Raw genomic sequence first — 7,643 nt, 5'->3', positions numbered from 1 at the left:
ATGAAGTTAGTCGTAATTTCAAATAAAGTAGGTATGTATTTGAACTTCTCTAACAAGAATCCGTGTATTAAAAATAGGTGTGGAAAACTTCAAGCCTGTATGATGGAAATCAGTATCTTGGAAACATGCTACAAATGCATTTTTCTTAGGTATAATATTGGAATTTGAAGTACTGTCATGTAGCTTCCTTTCTTTAAGTTTGATGGATAATACTTCTATGCCAAAATTTCGATTTACCTTGTCCCAAAGTATATCTAACTTTTTCCATGGCATATTGCACATCACTCTCTTTTGAGTTACTATGAATTTCACTTTTTCCATCCCTTTTCCATGACATCAGGAACCAACGATCTAAACAAACTTTACTTAAACGGGTTCATATGGAAGCCCTGTACTTTTAAGTTTAGTGTTCTCTTTTTATATTTTTAAATGATTCTTCAGATCTACCTTAGAGTAACAAAGCCATATGATTTCTCAAAACTTTTTCAATAACATAGATATTATTAAAGAATTTGACTTATGAAATTACTTTTTATTTGGAAAAAAAAACCTTTTCCTCTTAATCTAAGAATTTTTTTCCCTTTCTTGCTCCTTTTTACTGCCTTTGTCATCCTGTTTCCATTTCTTTCCGACTGCTTTTCTTACTGGCTCCAACTAACACTTCAAGTTTTTTTTTTCCCTCTAGCTCTTCCTTCCATAGTTTATATGGATATTGATATTAATAGGATCTAGGGGTTACCAGAAACACCCAGAATTAAATGCATAAAAAGAGATTAGATGCCATGGACAACTGAAAAATAGACTGCTAGGCCCTTAAACCTCAAGTACTCCCTTTATGCACTTTGATCTCTAGCTGTCACTCAAGGTTGCATTCTGTTTCTCTGTGTTTATACCAGACTTCAACAGAACAGCATTCTGGTCAGTTGCACTCAGGTCACTAAATGCTGTTGAAGCATTTGTTGCCAGGCACTGTAACAGAGACTCGAGGAATCAAGATAGCCCCAGCCCTCAGGATGCTGCAGTCTAATGGACATTCACATAAACAGATCATTTCAATAGAATGTTATGTGAACAGAAAGGGATGCCCATTATGCCACGGGAGGTCAGAGAACAGGCACTTAGCACTATCCAGAGTGTTGGGAAAGGTTTCTGGTGGTGATGACAACTGATTTGAATGTTGACGTTTAAGAGCCAGCCTGTTCCATATAACTAGAGCTTCATGTCAGGGCATATGCAGAGGCTGGAAAAGTAGCCCACAGAGGAAACACGTGCCATGCCAAGGAGCATCTACTACAGGGCCTAGGTGCCCGCTGAGGAGTTTTAAGCTTTGTATTTTGGAAAAATCATTCACATTGGTGCAGTAGAAACAGTGGCTCTAAAGCAGTGGTTCTCGATGTGCCCTAGACCAGCAGGTTCAGCATCACTTGGAAGCTTGTCAGAAATAAAAATTAATGGGCCCCCACTCCAGACCTACTGAGTCAGAAATTCTGGGAGTGGGAGTGGGCCCAGCAGCCCTCCAGGTGATTCTAATGCAAACCATATTTGGGAACCACTGGTCTAAATCAGCAGGGAAGATTTGTCAATATCTGGTGCAGGGTTAGGATTAGGGTGAGGAAGTGAGTCATTGGCCTTGGGTGTAAAATTTAAGAGGGTGCCAAAAGACCTCAGCAATCACAATACATAATAACGTGATTTTTTTAAAAAATCAAAATCAATGCAAAAAAATCCATTTTGGACAAAATATCAAAACTTTAAATAAAGGCAGGCTGCTTACTTTACATGTCTGTGCTATTGTGCAGTGGGAACAGTTGTTTTCAATCAGCCTGAGGTTTTGGGGGCCCACATGGCTTCCCCATCAGGCGAGTTGATGAGAGTTAATAATAGTGAGCATATTGGGTAATAGGGATTCAGGGCCAGCTTCGTGGGTGTTCAACCTGTGCAGTCTCACCGAGCCTCATACTCAGAAGGGCCCCACACATGTTTTAATACTCTGAAATTGCTGTCCTGAAATTCTTAGTAATTTTATAAAGAAGGAGCTCTGCATTTGCATTTTGCAATGGACCCTGCAAATTATGTACCCTGTCCTCGTAGGGTTTCATATATATAGCTATGTGTTTTTAAAATAAATTATTATAGAGCATTTATTAACTTTTCCAACTTGTCCAAAATATGGGAGGCTATTTTATATGTGTGTATATATGTATATATATATAAGGCACACATTTTTCTTTTTGCCTCAAGTTCCAAAATGACTTGGCACAGTACTGGTCTGGAGATATTCTTGATGGGCATGACTAGGGGATGCTCCTGGCACCAAGTGGGTAGAGGCCAGGGGTGCTGCTAAATATCCTACACTGTACGGGAAGCTTTTCCCTGAGAAAGAATTACCCAGCCCAAAATGTCAATAGTGCAAAGGCTGAGAAATTCTGCTTTAAAGGGACAAATAAGGAGGTTGTTAGTGGTGTCTTGAATTGAAGCAGTGATATAAAATGTGGAAAGGAGAAGGCAATTTTGAGAACTATTTAGAATTTGTTGATTAATCAGTTGGGAGAGGGTGGGGTTTGAGTGGAAAAAAGACCCCAGAATTTTTACTTGCTTACGACATACGCCGGTATAGAGCATTGAAGAGGAGAAGCTAGTTAAATAAAAGTGAGGAAAAAGAGATAGGAGTTTGAAATAGGCCATCTAAATAGAGATGTTTGGTTGAAGGCAAGCATCTGACACTCTGAAGATAGAGTTTAGGATTTAGAATTGTTAACATTCACCTCTATTGCTGTCCTCTGCCTAACCTAACACCTCTGGAACCAGTCCATCTCTCCTGCCTCAGAGAATGGACACCACTGCTAAATCAGGGGGCAGGGTAGCAATTTTTGACTTTTTTAGTTCCAAATTATTTTTACGAAATTTGTGGTAGAGGCATTGCTTTGTGCATTTCAAAAATTTAAGCCCTAAAGAACTTGGGGCATAGAGCTCATTGTCAAGTTATAAGCAACAGGGCAAAGATCAAAGCACTTTATCCTGAGAGGAGATAAAGATTCCATAAGTGGGGAAAGAGGAGGAAGAAAAGGGAGCAGAGGAGGGCATGTCTGGGACAACGGGGATTGGGTAAGTAGGGACCACATAGGCAGGGACAGAATCCGGATGAAGACTGCCTTGGCTCCACCCAGGCAGCCCCTTCCCAGGGAGGAGCAGCCTTTCCTGATTGTTCCAAGGTACTATGTCCCAGGGAAGAGCCCATAACCAGTAACCAGCATACCCTCCAGGAGTGACACCTTTTGTGGCAGCCCTCCTTTCCATTAGCTCAGAACATGGGTGGGCCCAGGATATAGGGAAAGCCCCACCACCAATTCTTGAGTAGAGCTGAAGAGAGTCACACCCCATTAGAGATGAACACCTAAGTAATCTCCCATGGCTTTCGTTATGTTTCATAGGTACATTTCTCTGGAACTGTTTCTGAATATCTTTCTCCTCCTTCTCCTCCTCCTCCTTCTCCTCCTCCTTTTTCTTCTCCTTCTTTTTTTGTCAAATTTTACATTGGCAGGAAGTGAATTTAGTTTTCACCCCAAATATTTTCAGCCTACTTTATTGCCATAAATAAAAGGCAAGAACTTTTCTGTGTTGTTTAATCTGATGGGATAAATTTTCCACCTACGTGACAGTTGCTTTCTATTTCCTGTTTTCTTTTAAACCCTCTTGTTTTCTGTAACGCTGCACCCCTGGGTACCTTTGAAGGCAGAGATGGTATTTTGCTCAACACTGTACCCCTAGACCCTGGCACCGTTCCCAGCTCACGGCCATGTCTGTAGTGGATGCTGTGGCATGCTAATCAGATGGCCTGGTCAAGACCCTCTTCAGGATCTGCCCTTCGGAACCACTCATTTCCCCCGCTGCCACGCGTTCAGCTGTCGCCACTCCCTGGGGATCCAATATCTACTCGATGCAGGAGTACAAAGGCTGGTGCCCTTGCCAAGCCAACTCCGAGCTCCCGAAGGGATCAGCTGAAGCCTCTGTTACAAATGCCCTGTTGTTTCTGCCCAGTTGTTTACTTCAATCCCTTGCAAGGGTTGTTCTCAAGAGCACTCCTCAGTAACTGCCCTTCACACCAATCTCTGCCTAGATGCTGTTTCCTGGGGAACGGGCCGAAGACATGTCGAATAAATGTTGGTTGAACAAATGAATAAATGGATGAATGGGCTCTTCTGTTGTAAACTATGCCGGTCTTCACCCCGAGCAGAGAAACTGGAAAATCTCTGACCTTTGTTTGTATATTTAATATTCTATTTTGTCATCTCAATCTCTAAAAGGCAGAACCCAGACACAAATTCACACAGCCTCCAGGTCATGCATGACTTTTATATGATGATAGTATAAATACCCAATTGTTTTAGTTATATTGTCATTTGACCACCAGATGGCAGAGGTGACACTTTGGAACTCTACTTCTTCTGGCCCTGGTGACCTTCTATAGGATTTAACATTAAACCCAAATTACCCATTTAGCACCATTAATTCCTGACCCCTTGCAATTATGGCATTGTTTCATTTTGCAGGAAAGTGTCACCGCAATTGCCCTCGTTGCATATAAAAATGAGAGTTTGGAATGTGATGGAATAGGCATTAGAATCACTGCAAAAGCCATGTGCTCCTTTGAACATGTTTCTTCATCAGTACAAAGATGAGAAACCTAGCCTTGCATGCCTCACAGGTCTGCTCTGAGCAATCAGTGAAGATTAGTGGGCAGGGAGGGGTTAGGGTGAAGGGGCCACATGTGTTCCGGTCTATGTGGGTGGAGGGACATTGTCCGGGCCCCCAGGCCCCCTGTTCTGGCTCCTAGAGTGAGGAGCTGGTGTGACTGGTGTTCTCTAAGGAGGTCCTGTCCCCTGACACCCACACTCCATTCTAAGCCCGACTCCTGGGCCTAGGAAATTTTGAAGGGACCCTGCATTTTAATTTTGCACTTGACCCTGCAAATTGTGTAGCCTGACCTGACAGAGCTTTTTATATAGGCAGTTATTCCTCCCATTATGAATCTCTCCCAAGTAAGTTTCTGCCTCCTAGAAAAGCATGAAGAGTTCCTGCTTCCTGAGGCACAAAAATGCTCAACTCCTGCCCTTTCCCTTGTGGGTTCCACGAAAGCATGAGTAGGTCCCTTAGTTTGGATGAGTTTCCCACACTGTTATGGGATGGCCCTCACCTCACTGCCTGAATTCATTCATTCCCACATCCATATCTGACTGAGGGAAGAGGCTAGAGCAGGAAAGGCCCCCAAGGGGTTACCAGGTTGAGTTTTGCCAGCCCTGAGGCTATCTGAGCTAAAGGTCTGAGGACAGACAGCCCAGGTGGGACTCATGCGGTCAGTCTAGCTGGGACATGGAGGTGATGGAAATGGGCAGCCTAGTGTCCACTTTCTCTCCTTTTTCAGTTAGGGAGTGTCTTAGTTTCCTAGAGCTGCTGTAACAATGTACCTCAAACTGGATGGCTTAAGACAACAGAAATTTATTGTCTGGAGGTTAGAAATCTGAAATCTGTTGGGGAGAATCCTTTCTCACTTCTGGTGTTTGTCAGAAATCCTTGGCTTTTAATCTCTGCCTCAATTGTCACATGATATTCTGCCCCTGTGTCTGCCTCTCTGTGCCCCAATTCTCCCCTTCTTATGAGGAGACCAGTATATCAGATTAAGGGCCCACCCTGCCCCAGAGTGACCTCATTTTTAAAATGTTTGTGAACAAACATTTATTAAGCACCTACTTTGTGCTACGCAGCCTCACTGCATGGTGTCCCCAACAGACATCTTCTCAGAAATGAAAATGAACATTGTCACAACTGTACAAACAGGCAGGGGTGAGCATAGAATGTAGGAGATTCCCATGCCAGAAAACACCCACCAGAAAACTTGTGTTCTTTCTCTGGATAAGTCTCTACTAAGTGGTTATTTTAAAGCATCTCAATATTTACTGAGAGGGAGTTGTTGCTTCCATGCCCCCAAAGACTGATGGATGTTCAAATACAATGAATGCTAATTTATTAATAAAAGGAGCAAAATGGTCTGGTGTAAAGGATAGTCATATCTGGATTAGAAAATTCTTTGTTTTGTTCATACGGTTGCAACAGCCCTTAAGAAAGATATACATGTCCCTGCCTTGGCTGCATATCGTTTAAGGTAGACTTAGTTCTGGATCTCTGGGTCAGAATCTTCTAATTGTCCACATTTTCACAAGTCCCCGGAAGGAAGACGTTTCTATTCAGAAGCCGAGTTAGGGGACCGCACAGCTTGTTGGGATACACGAAAGACTACGCTTGCATTTACTGAAGAATGGCCAGGTCCTCTGTCTCTCACACGCTCTGGGAGCTGAGTGGGACCCACACCTCAGCGGTGTCCTAGCCCACCTTCCAGCACCTGCAGGAAGATCTTCGACCCTACCTGCAGATGGCGCTGTCGGTGTTTACGCTACTCAGGGTCTGTCTTTTTTTTTTTTTTTCCAAATTCTACTCAATTTATTCATTTTTAAAAAGATATTACATTAAAAAAATAAGAGGTCCCCATTCACCCCCACCGCCCCCACACCACCACTCCCCCCACAGTAACACTCTCCCCCATCATCATGACACATCCATTGCTTCTGGTGAGTACATCTCCGGGCATCGCTGCACCCCATTTCCCGTGTTCCACACCATAGCCCACACTCTCCCACGTTCCATCCAGTGGGCCATGGGAGGACATACAACGTCTGGCAATTGTCCCTGGAGCACCACCCAGGACAACTCCAAGTCCCGAGAATGCCTCCACATCTCATCTCTTCCTCCCATTCCCTGCACCCAGCAGCCACCATGGCCACTTTTTCCACACCAATGCTACATTTTCTCAATTATTAACCACAATAGTTCATGAATAGGATATCATTAAGTCCACTCTGATCCTTACTGTATTCCTCCTTCCTGTGGACCTTGGCTTGGTTGTGTCCATTCCACATCTATGTCAAGAGGGGGTTTAGATTCCACACGGATATTGTATGCAATCCTCCTGCTTTCAGTTGTAGGCACTCTAGGCTCCATGGTGTGGTGGTTGACATTCTTCAACTCCATGTTAGCTGAGTGGGGTAAATCCAATAAATCAGAGTGTAGGAGCTGAAGTCTGTTGAGACTTAGGGCCTGGCTATCATATTGTCAGTCCAGAGATTCAAATCCCCTAGATATATCTTAAGCCCCAGCACCAACTACAATTCCAGTAAAGTAGCATGAAAGGCTTGTGAAAAGAGATCCCATCTGAGTCCAGCTCCATCACGCAGAAACACCAGCTCCAAAGAAGGGCCAACTGGCATGGCAGTGAACCCCATCTGCCATGACCATAGAACCTGTGGGTCTCTTTAGCCCTCAAAAGGACCAATACCGGAAACGGACTTTGGCCCAGTGGTTAGGGCGTCCGTCTACCATATGGGAGGTCCGCGGTTCAAACCCCGGGCCTCCTTGACCCGTGTGGAGCTGGCCATGCGCAGCGCTGATGCGCGCAAGGAGTGCCGTGCCACACAAGGGTGTCCCCCGCATGGGGGAGCCCCACGCGCAAGGAGTGCGCCAGTGAGGAAAGCCGCCCAGCGTGAAAAGAAAGAGCAGCCTGCCCAGGAATGGCGCCGCCCACACTTCCCGTG

The sequence above is a fragment of the Dasypus novemcinctus genome, chromosome 17 (assembly GCF_030445035.2).
Source record: "Dasypus novemcinctus isolate mDasNov1 chromosome 17, mDasNov1.1.hap2, whole genome shotgun sequence".
In the NCBI taxonomy this organism is placed as follows: domain Eukaryota; kingdom Metazoa; phylum Chordata; class Mammalia; order Cingulata; family Dasypodidae; genus Dasypus; species Dasypus novemcinctus.
Note: the sequence above shows the minus strand (reverse complement) of the source record.